The sequence below is a fragment of the Vidua chalybeata genome, chromosome 7, assembly GCF_026979565.1.
Source record: "Vidua chalybeata isolate OUT-0048 chromosome 7, bVidCha1 merged haplotype, whole genome shotgun sequence".
Classification (NCBI taxonomy): Eukaryota; Metazoa; Chordata; class Aves; order Passeriformes; family Viduidae; genus Vidua; species Vidua chalybeata.
In genome coordinates, this window is record NC_071536.1 from 17,421,998 (window position 1) to 17,448,291 (window position 26,294).

Consider the following 26,294-nt stretch of genomic DNA (forward strand, 5'->3'; position numbering starts at 1 on the left):
TATATGAAGGAAAGCATTAATGCTCTAGCCTTGACACAAAGGATGTGTGAATGGCTGCTTATCATTACCGTCAGGTATCAGAATTTTCATTAGGAGTTCTGGAGGACAAAAGGGGGAAAAGTGTAGCTATATGAAAGAATATTAACCTATACTGTGCAACCAACCACAATTGCTTAGCATTTTACATTAACTCTCTTCAGACACTGGCTCTCATTATTTTCACACATACATAATAACTGCTTATTATAGCGGTACAGTTCACACTGATATATTGTAGATAAGGTTGTGTCAGCACTTCCATTATAAACCCTATTTTCAGAGGTTTAAAAGGCAGCTGTAAAAATTTACTCCAGACAGAAGATTGGTTTTCCAGGTTTCTGCCTCGAGCAATTTTTTTTAAAACCAATTAAAAACAATTGGCTGTTTTTTAAGCTACAGAAGTAAACAAAACAAATTAAGAGGTTTAAAGCATTTTTGCACTTCTGTAACTCACAAACCTTTATTAAAAAAGAGAGAAAGAAATTTAGAAAGCAATCTGTTAATGTTATACTCACCAGTGCTGCTCTGCAAATGAAATATACACTGGGCATTGCTAAAGAGCTGTAAATCAGGATACTAAAGCTTAAAATTGACTCCTGAGCACAGTAGATGATTCTTAACAAAATAATTTTTTTTAGCTCTAGAATATAAGCCTGGTCCTTGCTGTCACCAAAGAAAGAAATGATTTTTCTGAAGTGCTCACTCCTCCAAGGACTGAAAAGAATTGTTTCCTCTTAGGCTTCTCCTTGAGCTCTTTGGGAAGCCAAGGTGTGATTTTGCCATCCTGTCTGTGGCAGCAGCAATCCCATTCACTGTAGTGTTGGGGTCTCTCCTCAGAGCTTTCCACTCCTACAGGAAGATGATCAGGAAGTGGTAGAGGTTAAGAGAACTTCTGGAGATGAGGTGAGAGCCTTCCTGTTTCTGTGTGTGACCAAGCCTGGCACTGCACCTCCACAGAGACGGTGGAGGTCAGCTCCCTTGCCGCTTTGCATTCCATGGATGCCTGTGGAGGCAGCCCTACTGGTGAACTGCTCCGTGGGGAGAGGCCCACTCATCAGCCCCCAGGTGACCTATGGCTCCAGCCGCTCTGTGACACGCTGGCATGGCACACTTGCCACCAACTGTATTGTGAGTACCCGCAGCCCCTCATCCTGCCCTGCCACAAATTCCCTGAAAGTTCTTGAGCAGAGAAGGGACGTGCCTCCAGTTGAGTTTGAGGGCTTGTCATACAGGAGATGTGATACTTCCTCACCTCACATCTGGAAGGTGAAGGTTGAAGGTGTGGCTGTCATTTGCAGTGCTCTTTCCTTTAGTTAATCCTGTGAGTATTGTCCAGGTGCCAGCATGGACAATGGAACAGCACTGTTGGATTTTGCTCTCTAACTGTACCTGGCAGTGAGAAAGAAAAATAACAACACACCCATGGTTATGGAGGTTACTTGGGAGGTACCCAAATTATTCAGCTTGATGTCCCAACATTTCAGCCCATCTGTTCAAACAGGGATTTATCCACAACTGTGAATTATGCCTTAGTATCTACTGGGTAATATTATACGTTAATTTCTGCAAATAGATTTAGGTATGACATTTCTGACAGTTGTTCAGCTGAAATGAATTAATAATGCATTTTTATGATCTTCTTTTCACTTAAAAATACACTACAGTGCAGTGTATTGAGATAGCTTCTAGTTTTAAAAGAAATATTTAAAATATATTTAAATTCAGTTGGCTCATTTGGGATAGACATGGGCAAAAGAAAAACAACACCCTATGCATGTTCTTGAACCCTTGTCACTAATTTGGAGGTATTTTCTGTCTTTCCCCTTAAACGATTTCACAGGAAAATGTCATGTGCCAGAAACGTGGCTGGGAAATGCCAGTACTCTATCTTTTATGATAAGAACAAAGGACCAAATCCTGAAGTTCTTCCTAGGTATTGTGTTTGTTTGCAATATGGCAAGGCCCCCATCATAGAACTGAGTAAAGTGTCTACAACTTGGGAAGAAGTATAAAGGCACCTGGAACAATGGCAATATTTGGAAATTAAAGCCTATCAGTTGTGTTTTGAGGTGGCAGCTCATACTAATTGGAAAAGGATGTGACAAACACAGCAAGAGTCTGTATTTGGTTGCTTATTTGTTTTTGCTATATATAGTGATAGCAAACCGGAAATCAGTCTGTTAACGAAAGCGGCTTAGTAAGATATTGAACTCCTGACCCTATCAGCTTCCCTCAGTTGCCCTCCTCACAAGCAGACTGCCATTAAGTTCCACACAGATAATTAGCTGTATCCTCGTGGTTGCCACGGCAGCTGCCCACAGGGCAGTACCACCCAGAGAGTGGCTGGCCCGGGGCTCGCCTGTGCCAGCCCTGCTGCTGCTGATCCAGGCTGCCTCGCACCGAGGTGGTGGCACTGGTGTCTGGATGATTCACCTCCTGGCTCCAGAGAGAAAACCATTGCTGCCATTCTCTCTCTCCCGGGAGAATCTGGATGATTCACCACCTGGTTCCAGAGAGAAAAACCATTGCTGCCTGCCTTTCTGAATAGCGAGCTTAGATAAGGTGTGGAGTGTCCATAATCTCATCTGTCTGCCTTGCAAGGCAATAGCTACACGAGCATGAAATGTAATAAGAAAGAAAACACAGAAAAGAAATGTGAAAAGGTAGCAAAGTTCATGCATCATAATGTAGTTTCTATCTAAACAAAAATTCAAATTTAATTGTAAAATTGAAGTGGCCTTGCTTATGGAGGAGCTAATATTATCTCTGTAAAGCTCATTAGGTATAAGCTATCTTATGTTTTAGATTTTACAAAAAAGAAGCAATTTGTGTTTGTAATCTTACAGAAGAATTGCAAATTAAAAATTGAGACAATGGATCAGGCAGGTTTCATTTGGGCAAAATAATTCATGTTGTGTTCCAGTTCTCTGATCTTTCTTGAAAAAGCTGTTTGGTTTGTGCTTATTCAGCAGCTATTGAAGATATCTCATTAGTTTTTTGGGGCAATGCACCCAAGCGTATTGAAACTGCAAGAACCCAAAGAATGAATGTGCAATCAGGAAGAATGGAAATGGGAAGAACAGTGTTTATATATAGTCTGGATACTTTCCATTTTATGTATGCTAAGATATAGGTTACCCCACAGTATTTAGTGTTAATGATGCATCACCACATTTTCTCCACTGCATGGAACTGTTTCCATGAGATTTGTATACAAGGAGATAAAAATATAATGGCTAGGCTTAAATGGCACATTGCAATTATCTTGAAACAAATAACTAAAAATATTGTTGAAGAGTTTGACCCTTTCTACAGAGAAGTTTAGATTTTAAATATAGGCAAGGAACATCTGAGTACAAATTTTGTCGAGCTTTCTGTCTGTGCTTTGATCACAGGATGGGCTCCTAGTCAAATCTTCTTCCCTTCAGTTCTCCATAAGCCTACAGAGGAAGTATTACAGGTAGATGTTTCTCTTTGAAATCTAAGAAGAGAGGGTAAAACCAGTCTTCGTGTTAGCCTAGTTGGCTGAGATCAGCTACAGGCAGAATATAGATGATTTATCCTGGTGAGCCATGGTTAGAATGGAGCTGTAGGATTTGTCCCTTGGGAGGTGTAAGAGCAATGGAACAAGCTCAAGCAAATTAAATCCCTCAAAAGTGAAGACACAGCCAAGAGTGTGAATTTATTTCTGATCCTAAATAATGTAAGTTTTGGTGTGGTTTTTGTTTGGTTTTTTTCCGCTTAATTCTAGTTTATCCTCTAAAAGTAGGAGAAAGGTATGTGTCAACTGTGGAATATGAAACACAGGGCAGGTTCTATAAACAGTTGGTATAATGCACACCACTTTAAATAATTTTAAACTATTCACAGAATTGCATAGTCTGTAACCTTTTGAGAGCAGAACTAAAGAAGCATTGAAAGAGCAGGGTGTTGAGTACATTTAAAATATGTGGAGAAAACTGTAAAAACTCCCCAACACCTTTGACTAAAGGTAGATAGCAATAACCAAAATGCCCCCAAACACAGAGGCATGATTAAAAAAAAAATAATGCTGCTAACTTAGAGACCAGTGAAAATTTATTTTCTCCCCTTATAAATTAGCAACATTTTCTGAAAAACACTTTGACAGTGTTGTCTACAAAAGACAAACCAGGCTGAAAGCGGAGTTGGAGACAAGAACAAAAGTTAGTTTCCTAGCTGGCTGCAACATTGTTTAACTTGAGCATAGAGGATCCACCTTAAGAAAGGTCCAAGGAGCGAGATGGAAACCAAATACAGTCAAAGGAAGTTGGGGATGTGGGTGTCAGGTTGTCAGTAATCTGACAGCTGTGGTAACTACCCTCTAATCCAGCAGCTCCAGCCACGCTCTCGGCTGACACCGCAAGGACTGACTGACAGCTGAAGAGCGGGCACTTTTTACAGGCAAAAGTGACATCCAGTCTATTAAGGCTGACAAGCACAAAGCAGAGATTTGCCCTGAATGGTTTGGTACTGAAGCCTAGTAAAGGGGTTATTTGAAAGGTCTTAGAGAAAGTGTCAGACTCAAGCTCAGATGATAACAATATTGTAATGATAGCACTGGACAATGAAGTGCTATGATTGCCCATACAGGCCAGGAAGATTGCATGTGGATATTGTGCTCCAGAAGCCAGTTTACAGCAGTAGATTCTCAAAGCAAACTTGCAACAGCTGTAAACACACTCTGTGTCAGAAACATAAATATATATATTTTTTTCCAGTGGATGATAACCTACTCGTGCCTTTGTTACTTTTGCTCTAGTGTATAAGGAAAAAAACTAACAGAAGGGTAATTACTGCCCACCCAGTAAAAGAGAGAAATAATGACACACTCAGCATCTTACAGTTTAAATTAAGAGTGTTGTCAATATTGAAAAACTACATTAATAATTGAAATTGCTGTATCCGAGTCCAAATGTTAACTAAAGGAGAAATCTGGGCATGATACTGTAAATTCATACATAGATGTGCTCAACAAAAAGGGCTAATAAGTAAATATAAAAAGGTATAGCATTGTGTAGTAGTTAAGCACCTGACTGGTATTGGGAGGCTCCAGGTGTTACACATGTGACCCTTGGTTATAGCAGGATCTGAATCTGCTATGGACTAGCACTTTTTAATATTCCTTTTACTGTTCCCGAGATGTTCCTTTTTCAGCAAAGCTCTTAAAATTTTCTTCTGCTTTATTTTTCTTGGTTTTCATATAAGATACAATATTTAATCAAATGATGAAGTGAATTTTTCTTGTTTACACAGAAGCTTAATTCTGTAGGCAGCTGCCTCTTCATTCCCACTCTCCCTAGTACTATCCTTCAGATCCCTCATCTGGCACCCACACTTAGCGGGTACTAGAAACCACACGTATTAGCTGGCTTTTCAAGTAGAAACAACATCATTCAACAGTTTAAGGCACCCTGTACCATCTAGTCATTATTAAAAAACCTATGTAATTGTTTTCCCAATATCAAAGTGGTCCTGCAGTTAGGTTTTCTTTTGTGTTTTTTGGGTCTTGTTTTGGTTTTGTTTGTTTTAGTTTTAAGTCTTTTTCCTTGCCGTCTTTTCTTCCAGATACTTTCAGGAAATCGCCTCTTCTTTCCATTAGGTTACTTTATGTAGCTCCTGTCTATGAACTGAAGCTAGCCTAAAAGCTAAGACTGAATTTTATGTCTCTTCTGCTTGTTGACTACATTTTCTGGGGAACAGATATTTACAAGCAAAATTATGGGATCAGGTTTAAAACAACTCAGATTCTAATTTCCAAGGAAAAAGAATGGCCAAATAATGGTCACTGACTGAGGAATGAAGAGTTCACAGGGGAAAAAATCTGCAGGTTTTTTCAGTTTCAAGAGTTTACAATTTTAAAACCTGCACATGGTTTGATTACCAGTAAGTAAATAGTCAAGGCTTGGAGTAATTTTCATCCATTTTTACTCATTGTCCAATTATTGCCTTTAAATAGAATTTTTGTGAGGATGAAATACCGGTGGTGGAAGCACTTCTGTTTGAAGACAGAGGCATGATTGCAGGCTTTGCTCGAGGTCTGTGGAAGAGCTTGTGCCTGTAAATGGCTGTAGGAGTGGGCACTGCTTTCGGCTGAGAAGCCAAGGCAGAATAAATGTGAATGTGGCCAGTCCTGCCCAGCCCAGGGTGCTGTGGACCTCACAGATGGATGTGTTGTATGGGCTGGCTTAATGAGATCTGTGGATTCTGGAGGAGTTTTTGGATGTCATTGTGAACTGACAACATTGTGACCTCTTTGCTGAAGTCCTTTATGCTGCCATGAAATTTAAAAAACATTCTACTCTGACCTGTACAAATAATTGTTTTCATTCCTCCATGTGTTTTGGATTTCTTGAACATTTATGTGACGTAGGTTACAATTTTTTGAGCTGCTGAGACCAATGAGTAGAACTAAATGTGTGAGTTGAAAGTATTCTGTGTGAAGGTCAAACCTCACTGTGTTCAAAAACAGTCAACAGGAAGTAAGTGAAAATTATATGAATATATTAAATGTAGTTAATAATCCTGTAAAATATACCGCATACTTTCCCATTTATTCCATTATATATATGTGCCTGCATATGTATAGATATATGCTGTGTTTTCCACTGTGATTGTTTGGTTAATTTGGGGTGGGAGTGGGTTGATGTTTTTGTGTATGTGGTTTTTTTTTGTTGTTTTTTTTTTTTTTTTGTTTGTTTGTTTTTTTATTGGTAAGCTAGGATCTGATTTTATTTCCTTGCTGCTTAGTGTTTTATTTCAACAACTATTTAACGTGACTTTTTCAGCACACTAGATTTTACTTAGGGCAAACAAACCTGCTTACGGATCTTTGTTTCTAGAAGCATAACACAAATACATAACTTTTGGCAAGAGTTCAGTAGAAAGAATTACCTGAAACTTGGTGCCAATGTATTCCTGTATTTGCTGTTCTAAACTAAAAACCTGATCACTAACTCTGTTGTAGCCATCTGTCATTTACAAAATGACACATCCAATTTAAAACCACTAGGAAACAAAATGTTTAATCAGAATTTTAGGAATACTTGCTAACCATGAATCTTGAAGGCTTAACTACTTAGCTATTACTGTGCAATTTATCTGACAAGGGGTGTCATCTATTGCAGACGATGTACAAGTGCAAGTCAGCATCACCTTGAGCAGGTTACTTTATTTGTCCTTTGCCCCAGTTTTCCAGTCTGTGGAATGGGAAATAGGGATTTTTCCTATTTATAGGAAAGGTATTGACAGGAGAGAAAGTTCAAGTGCGTTTCTTACATACCAGTCTTGCACAAAGTTTTTACTACATGTGTCTGCCAAAGGTATTAGAAAACACTGCAGATGTTTTGGATGTTAGTGTGAAGCTTTATGGTGGAATTATGTGACTGGGGGATTTGATAGGACAGGAAGCCTGTCTTAGTTGTGTGTTTCTAGAACATAACTAAAAGACATGAACACAGAGCACTGAAATGCAAAGTTTAGTGATGAAAATCTGCACAGAAGTTTTATACAGAGGCTGACTCCTCCTGGGTCATCAAACTCCCTCCCTTTGTACATTAAATTTTGTTAGACTTTTTTTACTCACGTTATGCTTGGTTTGTACTACTTTGTAATACTAGCACTATAGATTCTTAAGTTACAGAGTTACCCTGCATAAATATACAAAGCCAAAGAAAACCCCTGTTCTGAGGAGCTCAGCTTTAACAGATGAGACAGATGTGAAATGATTCACCCAGGATCACCCCAGAAACAGGAGGTCAGTCACAAGGAACTCCAGGAAGACTCAAGGTATTAGGCTGCCCTGGCTAATTCTGGCTCTTCCTTGGATTGATGTTCTCCTTCAGGCATTGTCCTGTTTTTCTTCTTTCACATCTCCAAATGGAAATTTAAATGCGTTGCAGAAATGAAATTTTAAATATAAGTTATATTGGGAAATAGAAATGCCCAATGATAAAAACAGAAGCAGCATTTCCTGGGTGTGTTTCAGAAGATGGAGCTCTGACAATGATGTAAGCTCTTTAAACCAGTCATAGAGCCAAGAGAAATTTAAATCTTTATTAGCTTCTGTGCTTTATTATACTTTATTATACGTCATTAACAGTTATTTTAAAAATATGGTAAGTGGATTCATTTTCCATACAGTAGTTGTGAAAGTGTTGCAGATGTAAAGGAAAAAAATTGAGAAAATGACCTCTGAAGACGTGAAAAGAGAAAAATTGGATAATAAATGTTCAATCAGTCTGAGGTATTTTGTAAATCAGACAACTTTTATTTGGATATACTATTGTTTAACAGCCGGTTTAAATTGGGACCAGCATCCTGATTCTGGACAGCATGGCTTTTATTGGAAGTCCCTGCCACTTTTAAACATCTTTAATACATTTTAAAAATAGAACTGTAAAAACCAGTAACCAGACTTCAAAGCGAAGACATGTTGTGCCAGAATTGCGAAGCTGGTGCCGATTTTCACTGGTTGTAAAGCCCTGGGAGCGCCCTGTGGTCTGTCCCGTGGTGACAAACACCAGGAGCGCAGGCGGCTGGCACGGGACACCCGCCGAGGGGGGAGGAGGGAGGGTGGCACACAGGTCACTGGTGTGGGACTCAGAGCCCTGTCCCCCAGCCTCAGCTGTCAGTGGTGCCACTGCAGCATGGCCTGGCATTCAGGAGGGAATCAGGGCTTGGGGCACAGGAAAGCAGCTTATTAATGGTCACCGAGAATGGCCAGGTTCTTCTGGCTGCATTTTGGTGGTACTTAATGGCAAATAGGGGAATTCAAGAGCTACCTGTATGTAGTGCTCTGTGTGGGGCCTGTCCTGTCAGATTGTGCTCATTTTATACCAGCCATTTAAAAAAAGGATTTCTAACATGGTTACATACTTCTCCAGGAGTGGGTGGGTAGTGATAGAACAACTGCCTATATGATGGTGTTGGGAGAAACAGCCAAGAGGGGAAAAAGAAAACGCGTTGATTTTTTTAAAAAATTTTTGGTGTTTCTATTTACCATGTGACACTTTTAATATACTAAGATGAAGGGAGAGGCTCTGCTAGGTTAAACTGCTTCACCATCCTGAGCCAAAGACTGCCCTGGAGCTGGAGTTGGTGTCATTTAGTTGGTGTTTGTGGGGGATTAGACCTGGATGTTTCTCAGACGAGTACTGGCAGAGTGCTGTGGTGCTTCAGCCGCCTTTAATGGGACAAGCAGGTCCCATTAAAGGACCATCATTAATCAGTGTCTTTGCTTAGGAGCTGATCCTGTGGCTACACCTCTCCTCCCAAGAAAAGCACCACAGCAGAGTGCATCCTTTCCTCTGTAGCTTTCTGCAGTATTTCAGAGCTACTAGAGTGCTACAGGAAGGTATTGCCACAATATAGCTCCAGAGATCAGTTTGAGATGAGTAGGCTATGAGAACTGGTTTATTGCCATCTTCAAATAGGCAAAGATGTGAAAGGGATCTCTCCAGTGACATATCTGCAGAGAATGTTCACCTGGGAATAGGCTAATTGAACACTTGATGCCACTGCAAACCTACCTATGCATAACTAAAATGAGCACATATTTGACAACTACACTGCATTTTAAAAGAAATTTTAAAATGCAATGATTATAGAGCCCCAGGATTTGATGTATATTTGCTTAACACAGGAGATTTTATTTATGAAAGATAGGTTCTCTATCAATATTTTGGAAAATTAGGGCCAAAGATATGTTTCACTGAAAATTCAGGGGAAATTCTTCTGGCAGAACATGGATTCAAGACCATGTTATGATTTTCTCTGGCTGTAGCTTCAGCATGAGATCTTTCTGATTTTACTGTTAAGGAAAAATAAAGCTTTTGTTATGTATTAGAATCTTATTTTTAAGTCCGTAAGTGTTTGGCATCCTTTGCAGAAAAAAAAATTTTGGGTAAGTGATCCCTGATATAAGTGAGCTATTTGATATTTACACATAACCATCATTATGGTTTCAGATCCTCTTACAAAACTTAAATAAGGTGTCTGAATACCCTACAGAGGGCTCTTACAGGTCTCTCTTTCTTTAGCTGCCATGTCTAAAGGAAGTCAGGATTGGTTACAGCTGAATTTCTTCTAATATTTAGTTCCCAGCAGTGCTGTATTTGTCTAAGGTTTCTCCATCTTAAGAGTTTTAGAGTTTAGTTAACTCTGATGCTGCTACTGTAATTCTGGAGAGCAAGTTACCAACAGTGCCCAAGAGAGCAGCTCTCCTCCAGATACACTGTGTGATGTTCTCTGCAAGGAAAGAGGACCCAAATTTCCCCACAAAAGGGAATTTTGTTACTGATGGTGCTGACCACACACGCAGCCCTGTCCCTTGCAGGCTCTCCAGCTTACAGCCTGTTAGAGCTGAGTACTGCTGCCACACACAGTCTGCCTAAATCTTGGCAGGGATTAAAAACCCTTGGAAGAGATTGCTGACTGCACACTTAGCAAAGGAGATTTTTTGGGGAGGCAGGTGAACCTCACCAGGTTCCCTCCTGGTTTTCTTCACTCCTACACTGAATTACTCAGGTGTTCTCTATATGGAACTAATCTAGAAAGTAGTGTGGAACCTCTGGCTAATATAAGCAATTGCTGTCTGCCTGCTGAGCAGCTTTTCCTGCTTGTATTGTGAGGAAGACCATGATGCCCTCAAACAGGACATCCAGTGGGAAACAAAGCACCATTGCTAGGTTTCCACATTCAAGAGCAGGGGGCACATTGTGCAGGGTTCTGGCTAAGCTGGTGGCTGTGTGCCAGGGAGGAAGCTCCTTGTGGCAAGGTCTCAGTTGCCAGTGTAGGAGCTGAGGTACTGAGTGTGCAAACCCTACCTGAAAGGAGAGGCAAGGTAGTCAAACTGCTTTGGGGGGTTTTGGCTGCTATCCTGGACATAAAAAGCTTGTTGTTTAGCTAGGATGTGTATAAAGAATAATAAAAATAATGAGAAAGGGCAGATAGGGGACTGTGTGTGATAGTTTTGAATTTCTCTGTTTTTGAGTAACAAATGCTTATTTTTCCATCACATGTTTCTTACAACCCCACTTTATCTAGCTATTGGATTTCTTGTAGGCGTCACAGCATGAGCACAGAATCAGAAACATAGTGAGGACCTCAGGAGAGTGCCTAATCTGACCTTTTGCATAGAGACTAAATCAAGATGCTTGATTGCCTGGCTTGCCCTTCACAATGATACCAGTGCATAGATAGTAGCCCCTGGACTGCCTTCCACACCTGTGGATATGCAGGTTAAGACTCTCTATCGGTTACAAGCAAAGTGTAAAGGGCAGCAGGCTGAACAAGGCGCTTGGGAAGGTCTCTGGAGTTGATGTTTTCACTGGCATCTATTAATAAGTTGGGGCTAAAACCTCTAGTTTGAGGAAGAAGCCAGCAGAGAATTTTATAGCTGTAGACAAATATCTAAAAGGATTTGGTTCATTAAGCATTAGCAAGAAATCACACAGGAATGCCTGAATATATTTTAAAAACAAATAAAGTGTAAGTTAAATACACAGAAGGCTTTCAGAGAGTAAATAAAAATTTTCTCAATTTTTTCTAAAGGTCTTCAAACAGGAGCTTTAATGGAGTTTAGAAGAAGCATCCCAATAAATGTATGCGACCATTTCTTTCACAAGCATTTAATTTCTGACAGGATTCATTGGCTTAAAAATTCAGGAGAGAAATTAATATTTTCCTGGGATCTGTGGGTCATCTCAACTCTTTCCTCAATGCCCCTGAGACTCTGCTACCCATATTTCTGTTTTGTGAAGAAAGTGGTTATATAACAAGTGATAAGCTTGAAATCATTCCAGCCAGTAAGTATTCAGAGTTGAACTGGGAATGATGGGTCTTGGTCTCCTCAGTTTGTTGCCTCTGCCCTTTCTTCTTATAACACTCTCTACTATAAACTTATATTATTACTATATGGCAGAAATCTTACCCTCATTAAACTGAGAGAAGTGTTAAAATTCTCCTCTGATCAGCATCAGAGGAAAATACCTGTTTGAGGAAGAAATGGAATATCTGTATGAATTGTGCTTATATTAGAACAACTAGAACATTGAAGTGGCTTATTCCTGTATATATGTAGTATCTGATATCAGGATGCTTGTTGTCTGGTAGACTTAGAGCTGAAGTTCTCAGCTTTCTCTCAAAAGTTCCCTTTTGAGCTGAAGTTCTCGATTGGTTCAACATCAGGCAAAATTACAAAACAACAAGTCTGTGTATGATATAAATGCTTGGACACCTTTGATGAGCCTGGAGAAAATAAGCAAATAATGCTTAGTACATTTATTCACAGTGCTGCACATTAAAAAAATTAAGAAATGTGCAAATTTAGTTAATTGTAAAAAAATCTGAAGAAAATAACAACAAAAAAGTAGAAAAAAGCACCTCCCTGCAATGCTGTAGTCAATGGAGTTAATGAAGTTCTGCAACTGCATTATAATGTTCGCTTTACAAAAAGAGCATCCCCTATGTTTCTTTTACTTCATTTAGACTATATTTCTTTTATTCTCAGAATAAGAAAGAATTACAGCTTGTATCAGTAAGTGCTACTTATTTACACATTGGATTTAATTATATATTAAATAATCCTTCTGGCTTTAACATGCAGCCTTAGAGGCTGAAAATTTTATCTGTAGACTAGAATATTGCCAGTATAAACTCAGTCAGAAGACTGAGTCTTGGAATGAGTATAAAAGTTACGCTTCTTCTACAGACAAGCACATGAATAAATATGAATGATTTATCTCAGCATCTTGGTTTCTTTATTTTATTAAGAGTTACAGCCCTCTATATTATACTTGCTTTGTTTCAGCAACATTTTCTGGAATGCTGCCTAGCACTGTTTTTCTTACAGCAGATAGAAATTAAAAGAATAAGAAGGTGCCAAAACTAAATAGTATCAATTATTCTTTTTCCAGCAATATAATCCTTTCAACCCCAAACTTTTAATTCCTAGCATCTTTAACCCGTTGGGCTAAGTAGTCTAAACTAAGCTTCTCTTTTATGTGTCAAAAATGAGCTGGAAACTACTAACAAACAGTTTCCTCTCATTTAAATGGTGAGAAACTGCTGACTTGGCTTTTCCATAGAAGAGATCTTGACTTCGAGGAGAAAGTATTTTCATTGCATTTAGGAGGCTCAGATATGATAAAGTTCCTTATGTGGCACATGAAACTGTCACAAGAGAATTAATCAAAGCAGAAGCAATATTAATAACAGCATTGTTATTCCTTTGTTGTGGTATTTATCTCCACACTTAACATTTTACATCCCTTCAGATGCTCATACCAGGGAAAAGACAACCTTTATCTAGGGCAGTTTATCAATCCTTGTTGGTCTGGACTGTAAAGGAAAGCCTTATCCTTATGCCCTTTGTTCTCTTATTTTCTCTTTTTTCTGCTTACATCAAAAATTTGCTAGATTTGATGGTGATATCTTGCTAGCTGGGCAAAGCATAACACAACTGATCAAGAAAAAGGCACAAAAATGAGACCTGAAACACAGTAATGACAGGATATAGTCTTTAATAGGAGTTACCCTATGGGGATAATTCAAGCGAATAAATCAATGAGGAAAAAGAAAATGTAAATAAATGTATAAAACCAGGGAGATTTGTTAATAGAGTATATGAAACCACAGAGTGATACCCTCCTAGCTTCTACTTTGGTCTGCATTTTCTTATATGTTTTAGAGAGGCAGAGAATACTTTAAATAAACTGCTGTTGTCAGTGTGAAAAAAATTGTGTTTTGCCTTTGTTTTGGAGCCTGCTTGGTGAATTTCTGTGAAATCACTGAGGTTTGTGTAGGTCACTAATCTCAGATAATTAGTTTTGGAGGTAAGCCAGCTAAAGTGAAGCTCATCTTCTTCTTAAAGTAAGTGAGCAGTGCAGCATGACAAGGGAGGGAAAGGTCTGGTGATTTGTGCCCTAATGCTTGCTTCTGAGAATTGAATTTTGGATGTGTTATGTGACAAAAGAATATGAGTCAGAACTTGGAATGCAAAGGACAAATGTATTGGGTCTTGCCACTACAGTGGGCTACTGACACTGTCCATAAATTTGGACTGGGATGAATAAGTGTGTAAGAGAAAAGTAGGGGACAAGTTTGAGAAAAACATAGGAAGTTTTTCAGTTTAGCTACATCTAAAATTTAGATACTTAACTGCATAATAGCACAAAGAAGAAAGAAAATTTTACAAAAAGCAGCAATGCTTTATTTTCCAAGATCTGGAAATAGCCTGTAGGAATAACCTGTTTGGAATGGCTCCCATGTCCTTCTGCTTCTGCTCTTGTCTGCAAGTTGTTCATGCATAGGCAGGTAAAGATGAGTCAAATATTCCTCCAGATTTTTCTCAGCAGAAATAGATTCTGATATCTGCAACAGGCTGAAGAAAGAGCAGTTATGCATGTATTGACTTTCATTGCAAAACAGGATATACTTTTGCCAATTTACAGTGGCAAAACTGGTGGTGCCACAGATAAAAGGACACCATCTGCTGAGTGCAGAGGGGAAAAGGAGGCAGCAGCAGGGCCATGGTTGAAGGGAAAAAATATGAAGTCTTAGAACCAAACCAAAAAAAATGCTTGCCTGAGTGAGGTCTTCTGGACCGGGGCCTTTGGGAAATGCACACTGATGAATGCTCACACTTGGTTGTAGAACAAGATCAAGGCTTGTGCTACAGCTTTTATTTGCCCTGTAGTGGATGTACACCATGAGCCTTTTTCTCAATAAAGCATCTGTGATTTTGAGTTTCAGAGTTTGTTTTGACTCTCTTTTCAGAACTACTGTACATCCTTAAATGCCATTAATTTTGGATTAATTTGTACTTATTAAAATCTAAGAATCTCTCAGGAGATGCCAGGTAGATTGCTAGAAAGTGTGTTTCCAAAATAAAACTTTCTTTTTTTTTTTTTTAAAAGACTGCTGAGAGAAGAATGTGTGGTTTTTGTAGAAGTTCCACAGAAAGCCAGTTCACAAATGAAATTGTCATCAGATGCAGTGGATCAAGAAATCATATGTACAGCCTTCTACTGCTGAGCCAGGAAACCTGTTGTTAGTGACAAACTTTAGTGGTAGGCCCATACGACAGGTCTGTCTCAAATTGGTTTACTTACCTTTAGTATGATGGGTGTATTTCAACTGATGGAGGCTCAAAGTTTTTTGTTAATGTTAGTAGTGATACAACATCTGCTGTACCAATCATATTTTCTATGTTATAGAATTTTAAAATATTTTAATTAATATCTTGGCAGAAAATGCAGCATGGAGAGCTTCTGCCACCCAAGGACCCTTGTGGGATTCTGTTAGTTCCCATGCAAACCTAAAAACTAAGCTACAGCCACGATGGGTTCTGGTAGAATAATGCAAGACTGCTTGCCTAAGTAGGCAGGCGAAGCAGCATCCTCTGTGCATCTCTGCTGTAGAGCTCAGAGTCTCTGTTGTATCAAAGTGCAGCTGATGTGCTGGACTTTAAGTCACTATTTTCTTCTTGCAGAAGAGTGTACTCCATGTGCATGGCTATGTGTTTGCTCTCATAGTTGTGGTTTTCTCACTTCCAGTCATTCTGTTTGTGGTAGGCAATCACTTCTCGGTAGCCTGCTGGTGACCCTGGGATAATCACCTTTAACAGTTAATTACTTCGGGGAGCAAACATGGGATCAGGTCATTTGTGAGTGATTAGTGGGTGTGGAAATGCGAGGAAGCCGCTAACTTTGGCCATGTGTGCAAATACACACGTGTGGAAGTGGGCAGTTTGTTCTGCTCCTCTGTATCACCTGTTAAAATGTTTGACATCGCTGTAGTGGAAAGTGGGAGTTTGAGATCAGTGTGATGGGTCAGAGTAGTTGTGATAATGGTTTCAAAAGGAATCGGACTAAAATCACTAAAAATCTAGGTCAGCATCTCAAATCACCTTATGAATATCTCTGCTGCTGTTCAGCAGCTTACAATATCTATTTAGCCCAACCTGAGGTTTATTTAATTAGTGTTTCTTTTAATGGTTTGTAAGTACTAATGGATGTGAATTTTATAAATTTTCTCACATGTGGGTGCATAGAGTGTGCACTTTGTGTGCCTGCCAATGCAGACCCATATGCTATTTTTTAGATTCTTGATTATAGTGCGCTTGCTTCTGCTGCATTACTAAATGATGTTTATTTCTGTATGATCAGCATCACTTTGGGTCTGAATACACAAATATGCAAGTTTAAAATTCAATTTTTTTACCACTTGCTTTCCAAGTAATGTTTAATAAAAAGTCATCAATTAACAAGAGCAGTAGGCATGTTTAGGTTCAAATATGGGACATTTGATGTCATAAAAAGAGTTACAAATGCTCTTTGCATATAATTAGCCTTGTGCTCAGGCCCTAATATTTCAAACACTTGGATACATATTAAATCAACGGAAATATTCATCTATGAAATGTTAAGCAAATGCATAAATGTCTTTGCAGGATTGGGAAGTAATTAAGTGGAACGTTAAAAAATACCATTATGATCTTATCTAATCTAAAAGCATGCAGTATTAATGCTTGCTGTTTTAGCTGGTTGTACAAGCACCACTTCCACAAACGTGTATATGAAACGGGTATTTTCAAGGAAAATACTCAGAGACTGGTTTAATAGATTTTACATTTTTGGCTTTCAGTATTAAAACGTGCTGTTGCCACATTAATTTCCATCTAAGTGAACAGCAGCAACATGCTGCTGTTTCAGTGTGTATAAGCTTGGTGGCAGATTTTTTCATCAGTGGCCAGGAACTATTTCCTTGTTATTACACAAATTAAAAATGTATTAAAAATGAAGCGTCGCTGCTTGCTGTAGAGAGACAGTTTGTCATGCTACCAGTGTTAAGATAGTGTTATTTATTCTGAAGAGCAAGGAATTAAACATTCTGCAAAAGAGGTCTAGGGAAGATGGCCAAAGTTACCCTGTCAATAGCAGCAATATATCCAGGACAGCCGTGCTACTCCACTGATTGGGCTTGCAGAATTTTATCTCCTTTCTCATCTGCTCAAATGTAATTTTTTTCACCTGTTTTAAATTTATTAATAGCATCTACTCCCATTTTTCTATTGTATGATCTTTGGTTAAATAGTGCAATATAAATGCAATCTTGAATTTCAGATGGTAATAGTAAGATTTCTTTTAAATACTTTTTAATTGGCTTCTTGATATATATAAAAAATACTTTTTAAATGGCCACCTTGAGGATGCATCCAGTTGTGTCTGTTAAGTGTAGTAGATCAGCCATTGAAAACACCTCTTCCTGAAAAAGTGCAGCTTTCGAGTTTTAGCAGTGGCCAAGAATTTGGTTTATTTCTTCTGTTTTATTTTGTTAAAAAAAAAAAAAAAAGGTTGCACTGTCTCTTGCTAATTCTGATTCAAAGGGATCGAGCAGAAGTCATGGCCCGATAATTGAAATGCCTATATATTATAGTGTGTACACAGTTGTCTTTCTACTATTAACTGCACATGTTAGAAATATGATATTGCATTTATATAGTTAAAAACAGGATCAAATATTTTCTAAGTGTTCTGTATTCAAAATAAGCTAGCTGATGATTGCAGATTTTACCATCCAATACCTATGACTATCACTGCATGACACATCTACACTTGTTCAAATGAATCATGCCTTTTTAGTTTTAAAAATGTGCCACTTGTGTCTGCATTCCTGCTACTAACAACATCATTAAAGTTTTTTGCAAATCTTGTAATAAGGAAAAAACCAATGTTCAAGATGCATTTCAGATATTCTGTGCTGTATCTTCCTGAAAAAGGCATTATTCCACACAGAGCAGTGTAACTCTTCTGAGGAAGTTTTCCCCTAAATCACAGCAGTAAACACTCCTTTCCATTTCCCATTCCACCAGCACTATTCCATGAGAGCTGGTGGTAAGCCCAGGCTTATTAGGCACTGAGCAGAACTGAAATTTTTCTGAGACACTGCCCATTAGACAAACAGAGCATCTTCCCTGAGAGACATCAGGGTCATGGCAGTAGCTAAAATTCATTCTCTTACTCAACATTATAATTTTTTCTCAATAACGATCTGGTTGACTTCAATAATGTACCTAACTAAAAAAATCTTTTATTCTTTCTGATTTATTCCAAATAAACTCTTTTATTTCAACTAAATTTAAAATAATACAGATGAAAAACAATTTCTAAGGTTCAGTGTCTAAAAAAATATTCAAATTGTGAAAGTTTTCTGGAAGTGTCAGTAAGACTGAAATAGCTAAAATGAAAATTTTCAGCCAGCATGAATTTACTTTATTTACAAAATCTGCAAAAACTAAGATGCAAAGGAATGACTCTCCAGATATCACTTGTACTCAATAGATATATTTACCATTGCTTAACACTGTAAGTACTGATTTGAGAATGCTCAGTATATTAAAAAGGTTGTAACCAAAACCCAAATCCTACAAGGATCTGAGAACCCATATTTAGTATTTTGGTTTTAAGTCCAATTTGCACAAAGGGGAATGTATCCTGAATTGATCAACGTTTGTGTTGTTGACAAAACTGATTTTTCTATCAGAAGTTGACAGGTCATCAAAACAGATTTTTTTGGTTAATAGAAATTTTTCCCTTTGATTAAATGTTGCCAAAAAGATTTTCTATGTATCAAATGGGAAATTAACAGCATTATGAATGAGATGCCCATTTTGGGAGTTAGTTATCAGTTCATGTTTTGAACAACTTGGTTTTTGTTAGGGTTTATTTTAATGTTGAATAGCAAATAGTTTCAAGCCCTCAATATTTTTCACAAAACACTGCTGTTTTTCAGCCCTCTTAAGGTTTGCAAGGCTCTGAGTAAGTGCAAAAGGTATTCTTAAGCTTATAAGACTGGAGTGAATGTGTTTATTGATGCCCTTGAGGATCACATTGTGCAGCAAGGATTGGTGAAGTGAATAATCAAAAAATAGAAACATTTGAATGCATAGACTAAAATCTGCGTACATGTCGTAAGACCTGCTTAAGGATTTGACTTGTAAGTATTGTAAACTAACTAATATTAAATGAAATTTAAACTTGATTGAGTCTCAGCATGGAGATGCCAACATTCAAATTGATTCATTAGCTGACTTGAATTCTCTGATAAAATTTACTAGCAGGCACAGTCAGAGGACTTCTCCTGGATGATGTTCATGTCGTTAACAGGAACTACCACTGGCAGCATACACAATGTCAGCCCACAAAAAAAGAGAAAATAATAGAAAATTTAAAACACTACAGTTATTAAAAAAAAAAAAGAGGCAAATCTGACACATTAATATATTGTTCTTTTTGCTTTACTTATCACTTTACAGCCAGTGTAACAGCCAGACGGCGACACAATGGAAGTTTTTGTGGAGCAGGGCATGCTTGCTTCAAGGAGCTAGTGTGCCAATAGAGGCACACACCAAGTGAAGCTAACATACTGGGTGAATTATGTGTCCCATCACACCAGTGGCTGCAGAGCAATAAAACCACCCTAAGTGTTCTAGTTACAATCAATTACATCATGCTTTAATCACATTTTAATGATGTATTAACCAAGATTTCAACAGCAATTAGTTTAATGGGTGTTTGCTTTTTTAAAACTATTTTAACTGTGGTTATATCCAGTAAGATTAAGAAAAAAATAAAGCATCAATTGTGACCTCCTTCTTCTGCAGCAATTTTGCGTGATGGGACTGAAGAGGGAGATTTTTCAGTTACTGAGTATTCATGACTGTTAAGTTAATAACGTGCTGTGCGATTATATACTGCAAGATTCTTCTCATCCACAACAATGCTGCAAAATATAGCACACTAAACTGGAAATAATTATTGCATTTCACATCCTTTAGGGCAGAAAGTAATACACTGGTTATTGTTATCTAGGCAAAGATAAAAAAAATCAGAGTAAAATTATTAATCATACTAATCTTTAATAGAAGGGTTTAGAAAACTTCTGTGGCTGCCTGTAATTTTCCCATTGATACACATTTTCCATATAGAAAACTGACAAACATCTCTGGGAATCCAGCTCCCCTTAAAGCACTCCTAAGGATATTAACAGATAAAGAAAAGAGATTTCACAGCAAAACCCACATAAAAACCAATATTAGGAATGATACCAAACTTAAAGAATGTTGTAAAATGAGCATGGAAAAATGTACAAAATGAATTCATGCCCATTTACATGCTTTCAGTCAGGCTACCAGATAACAAAGCCTCTGTCTTTGTGTTAACACTGCAGATTAGGTCAAGTTTTTACCCCTCTGAGCTCTTTTCCTGTAAATGACGGGTTTTGATGTGAAACAAGCAACATGTCAAAGCAAGTTGAAAGATGTAGGCATTTTATGCCATGTCACAATGACAGGCCGGTGAATATTTGGGCCATTAGGGGCTTATTAGTGAATAAATGACCAGATGGTTCAGTGATGCACAGAGATGGACAGAACTGGATGCTACTAATCAGCACTGTCTGTACTTGATGTCAAATCACATGACACAGTAACCCATGGATACCGAATAAAAGTTACCATTAGCAAGTCAATTTGATATCTGTGTGGTGTAAACAGACTTATAACTGCACTTCAGAGCTGCCTGTTGTTAAGAAGAAATAATGGTAGGGTATTTAAATAAACACACTCTATCTTATCAAGTTATGATAAATATAAATAGAATTTCAATTCCCAGGACCTCTTTTTTATTTTGAAGAAACTGTGGAAGCATTTACATATTAGCCTATCTCCACAAACAAAAAGGCTGGGCTGGAAATGCTGTAAAAGAAAAGAGGCACATTCTTCAAACACCATGGTTAGCAAGTGATGCTTTGTGCATTTGTGACAGAAATGCAAACTTTGAGAACAGGACCCATTTTCTGGGGGGAGGTTGTTTGTATTTTTGTGCATTCATGCTATCATTTTTTTACTGATATTGATATATATTTGTATGCTGCTACCTTAGATTTTTACCACATGCTTTTTAAAATTTATTTTGACAAACCCTTGTAAGCAATTAATTTCTAAAGCATTGCATCAGGGTTAGAAGCTTTGGGCATTTGGTAAGGACCAGATCCTGAGCTGATCTTGGACCATTCTGTAGAATAAGCAGTGCCAGTCTGAATGGAAGGGGTTGAGCTAAGGCTGGTGTTGGGGGAGGCTTCATTGCTGCACTAAATCTCCATGAGCTTAAACTAAAAGGAAGTTTTCCTCTGAATTTGGGGAAGTATGTTTGAGGATTGTAGAGATTTGGGGTGTATCCTCATCTCCAAGCTCATGACAAACACACCTGTAATGCACTTCTTTGATGTAGAAATACTTGCACATCTGAGGGACGCTTTACGTCTTTCTTATGGCTCTTTATAGCAAATGAGAACCAATGTGCCATTAGGACTGATGATTTTGATGATGTACTAATGTGGTTGAGAAGGTGTTTGGAAATGGTGACTAAAACTTCCTTAATTCTTGTCTGAATTATCAGATGTAAATGTACATGACCCCTTTTCTATGATATTCACATAGGAATTTTACGTAGTGAGTGAAAAATGTAACAATATTTTGTGGCCCTTGTTGTGTTTAACCGTGTGTTTAACTAGGTAAACCTAGTTGTGTTTACCCTTGATCCTGATTTTCTCTCTTGCATATCCTTTGGGAAAGAACATGGGAATAATTTTATGGTAGGAATGGTCATGAAACTTGTTGTTCTCATGATTAAATAAGGAATCAAGTAAGAATTAGGCAAGTCCAATAAAAGAAGTACTTCCATGCAAGCAGCCAGAAATATACTTGCATTTGTGAAAGTACAAAATTTACTAAAAACTTGGATTAGCAAGAAATACAGCAGGATGGCTTAAAATTGTGAAATGTATTGCCTTTTCAAAAAATCCCTGTTGTGGCATGAATGTGTTTTTATATAGAAGGCACAAAGATAATAAGTAGTATAAATAAATTACACAATATTGTCCTTTAGGAACATAATGTTCAAGTGCTTGTATTGCTATTGTAATTGTTGCAATACTGTATAAAACCCTGGTGTTTTTACTGCATCTGGGCCAGTGATGATCTGAGGGTGCCTTGGGTAAAAGTGAAAGGAAACAGGACACACAATGAAGGGATTCATTGGCTGGAATTTAAAGTTTTGTGATGTTACAGAGGCTGAAAACCAAAATGGATGAGAGAAGTTTATGGGAGAGCTCAGCAGCAGTTATTAAGAACAATGGACTAAGGTCATCCTCCAGCTCATGAAATTCCTACACTATCAACTGCTGGAGGCTGGGAAGGACAACCATTCCAAATGTGCTCTTAAGTTGGTCTTGTTCCTTTAATTTTGACCTAAATATGCTCTAGCCATCATGACTTTTGGGGTTTTTTTTAATATTAAATTTGCCACTGATGTAATTTTAAAATCCCTCTATATTTGGAGGAAATGTTTTATACTTTATCTGTTTCTTATTCTTTTTGATACTAGACCTGGAAATAAGATATGCCCGCAAGCTTTACCAAAACTTTGCTAAAGGCAATGGTTTACCCAAAATGTTCAGCTGGCCATCCCTGAAAACTGCATTTCAATCTGAAGAGAATCTTATTGGATCTGGAATAACTTCACTGATCTCAATAGAAACCAGTGCAATCTTAGTAGTTTGAGCACAGACTGAATTAGAGTTTGTGCTCTTCTTTTAATTTAAAGAAAAATCAAAATTGAACTCTGTAGTTAAGAAACTGTACGTGGAGCTAAAAAGGAGTATTATGTAAACTTATGTAAATACTGTTTTAGCAAAATTCATGTATTTCCTGAGGGTTTTATTTCAAAAGTAAATCTGATGCACAGGAGTTACTGATCAGCAGGTACTTGCTGTTAGGGGCTTTCCCATTCCAGTTGTGACAGACGGCTTCCACCAATGTTTCTTTCTCTTCATAGTTGGTTGACTATGAGCTGTTGGTACAATATAACTCTTGGTAGATGCCATGACATTCGGAGAGTCTTCTTTTCCTGAAAATAAGGAGTTTGTCATTGTGTTTTCTTGCTTTGGTGACAACAGCAAAAGAAATGCACCTTCCTTAGAACAGCAATACCTTAGAGAAATACTTCATTTTTAGAAAAATTGGTTTTGGATGGAAAGAATTGTTTAAAGTTAATTTCATGGGAAATCTGCCTGTATTGCTATACATAACATTTGCATGGCAGTAATAAATAATTTTGAGAAGAGACGTAAAACAGTCGTTGTCACTTACGGTGGCTGTCATGCTGGGTAAGGGTTGTTCAGTGGAAATGGTCAAAAACCCTCAGCCAAAGAAAATATATAGAATGTTTATTGCTGCATAGAATGTATTGCTGTAAAATAGTGAGAATCTAAGTGTCTGCAGCCTCACTGCAAAATGTAGTGATCTGACAAACATATTGTAAGAAAGGATTAATGTGGGTTTGCGTGCAAATGTGATTGCACTTTCTACCCTCTCACTTTCACGTTTGAAGGCACATGCTGGTACCTTATTGCTGGCTGGAGATTGTTTAGAGTCTCTGAAAGTTTTCCCCCTAGTGCTCTGTGGTGTCACCTTTCCACCTGACATCTATAGTTCAAACTTGCTCTGTAGCTTGCTGGACCCTGGCAAGGTGATGCAGAGGACACAGGCAGTGCAGGAGAGCAGGTTTTGCCAGGCCTTTGGATCAACACTGCCTTGCTGTTCTTCAGTTTTCTTAACTCACATAACTCAAAGGTAAAATGCATCAAATAGTATATATTTGTAAAAATAAAAAACTTGAAAACATAGTTTACAAATGTTTACGAAAGGCAGAAGTTATGACCGAAAAAAAAAAGAGAAAATTATGTGCAGATTTGCTTAAACTAAGATCACACCTAATGGCTTATCCTTGTCTCTGTGAGATCTGGAACACTGATTCCATGGACAAAGATGAAATTCAGTTCCATGTAATTTTCTACAAATTTTTTTGTTCAGTTGTGACTATTCTGAAGCAACAGGTCTCTGAGCCGTTTGACTGGGGTGAAGGTGAATTCTAGCAACCTTCTGGCTGGTGAGAGGAGGAGGAAGAAAAAGAAAGACTATCCAAAACACACCTCCCAGGAGTCCAACAGTAAAAACACAGCCAAAAAACACCGAGAAGTTGAAGACACCCTCACAAAGCAGTAAGTTCAAAATTCGACTGTATATTTAGCAGTATCTACGTAATAAATGTCCAAAGATTAGATAAATATTTTGGAGGACAAATCTCATGGAACACTAATAGCTCTAGAGAAAGATTATAAAGAATGTATTAAGTAATTGTGTGGAGATGGAGAAAAATCTGCCTGCCTGCTTAATGCCCATTTCTGTTCCTGTTGCAGTCAATTGGAGTTTTGACATTGCCTTTTGTGGAAAAAGCTTGACCCTGTATTTAGTGCATTACATTGAATAATTGCTACATACCTGCAGAATGACAATGAAACAAAAATGGTTTTGACCTGCTGCCTCTGGTGGCTTTGTAAGTTTGCTGAGGATGCAGCAGCTTCATATAAGCTGCTGCTTATTTACTAATTAATTTACCTGTGACTATATGAATAGCTCTTATGCAGTGGTTTCCTAGCAATCCAGTTCTGATATGCATCCTTTGTTTTCTGTGACAGGATGCGTGGGTGACTGGGTGTGCATGACCACAGGCTTCCCTGTCATCAAATGTGGGGATAATTTTCATCATTACCTGTTCTTTTAGCAAATTAATTTGAGCAAGTCTCCTATTTGTCTTATACCTTCAGAGGTTTGGGATTTGAGTCAAACTCCTATCAGAAAAGCAAAGCAGATGATCATTACATCTCTATTCCATATTTGAGTTCATTTTATGAAATTTATAAAGGAAGGATTTTTTAACACTTAAAGAAACATGATGACTTAATTCTACCTTGACAGAGAGGGTATTGGTTAGTATTACTAACTAGCAACCTCTTTCTTCTAACCACCAAATTCTAGTGAGGAAATAATTTCAGCACCAAAATTTGCAAGTGTGTGTCTGTTTTGTAAATGCGCACACGTGGATTAGGTAAACGGCATATAGGGAATTCTACTGGGTTTGTGTGGCAAAGTTTAGGTAGTGGTGGGGGGGGCTACAGGGGTGGCTCCTGTGAGAAGCTGCTAGAACCTTCCCTGTATCCAGTGAAGCCAATGCCAGCTGGCTCTAAGACAGACCCCCCACTGGCCAAGGCTGAGCCCATCCGAGATGGCAGTAGCACCTCTGGGATAACTGATTTGAGGCAGTAGAAGAAGTTATTACTCAGAAGCAATTGCAGCCAGAGAAGAGAGGAGTGAGAGTATGTGAGAGGAGCAGCTCTGCAGGCACCCAGGTCGGCAAAGGAGAGGGAGGAGGTGCTCCAGGCAGGTTGCCCTGCCCCTGGAGGACCCCACCCTGGAGCAGCTGAATTCCCAAAGGAGGCTGTAGGAAGCCCATGCTGGAGCAGGCTCCTGGCAGTACCTGTGGACCAGTGGAGAGAACAGCCAACACAGGAGCAGATGTACTGGCAAGACTTACTGACCTGGTGGGGGACCCATGCTGGAGCAGCCTGTTTCTGAAGGAGTAAGAAGTTTCAATATTAAATTTCACCTAGGCTGGGGCATGAGCAGCTACTTGAAAATACCAATTTTATAGTAAAAGACAAATGAAGTATATAAAAGAACCAAATGGGAAACAAAAAGTTCACTATTTTGTCTTTCTTATTCTGTTGTTTTTCTCTGTCCTGTTCTTCAACCCCTCAGTCTTGAATCTTTCTTCTCAACTGACCAGGAATTATGAGGAAACAAGCCTGACTATGGAAAGGTATCCTTTTTTGCCTTCTTCATGTGAACAGACAAACTGTGACAATCTCTTCTTTTATGACCATGTGCAGGTGAGAACCCAAAGCACTAACAAAACAGACAAAATATTTTTCCATTATTTCCTATTCACGTTGGAGACAAGTTCTTAGTCATCAGCTGGTGAAAGAGAGGAGAGCTGAAGAGACCCTGCTCTCACAGGAGAAGAGGAGAGGGAATTTTTCTCCCTGTTAGCATCAGAGATGCTGTGGCAGTGCCCTTTCTGGGTTGAACACTAACCCTGAAGCAATGCATTAGGGCTTTGTGTAGACAGCTCAGTGCAGGAGAGCAAGAGGCTTACTCAGCTCTTGGTACCAGCTTTCCATCCAAAGGAAAAGTAACAGGCTGTTCTGTAAAGGCTGAAAAATTAGATGTAATATGAGTGTTTCCTTCAAGCATTGCTGCTCTTGAATATGGACTG

The 26,294-nt window shown here is 38.4% G+C and overlaps 2 long non-coding RNA genes across 2 annotated transcripts; one reads left to right on the top strand and one right to left on the bottom strand.

The window, feature by feature from the left end:
* Positions 1–649: 649 nt before the first annotated feature.
* LOC128790779 (uncharacterized) lies at positions 650–1,075 on the bottom strand. The gene is made up of 2 exons (XR_008431858.1): positions 989–1,075; positions 650–888 (listed from the first exon to the last, which is right to left on the bottom strand). It is a non-coding gene; the product is annotated as an uncharacterized LOC128790779 (long non-coding RNA).
* Positions 1,076–1,217: 142 nt separating this feature from the next.
* On the top strand, positions 1,218–3,620 carry LOC128790778 (uncharacterized). Its single transcript, XR_008431857.1, has 3 exons — positions 1,218–1,485; positions 1,880–1,972; positions 3,435–3,620. It is a non-coding gene; the product is annotated as an uncharacterized LOC128790778 (long non-coding RNA).
* The last annotated feature ends 22,674 nt before the right edge of the window (positions 3,621–26,294 follow it).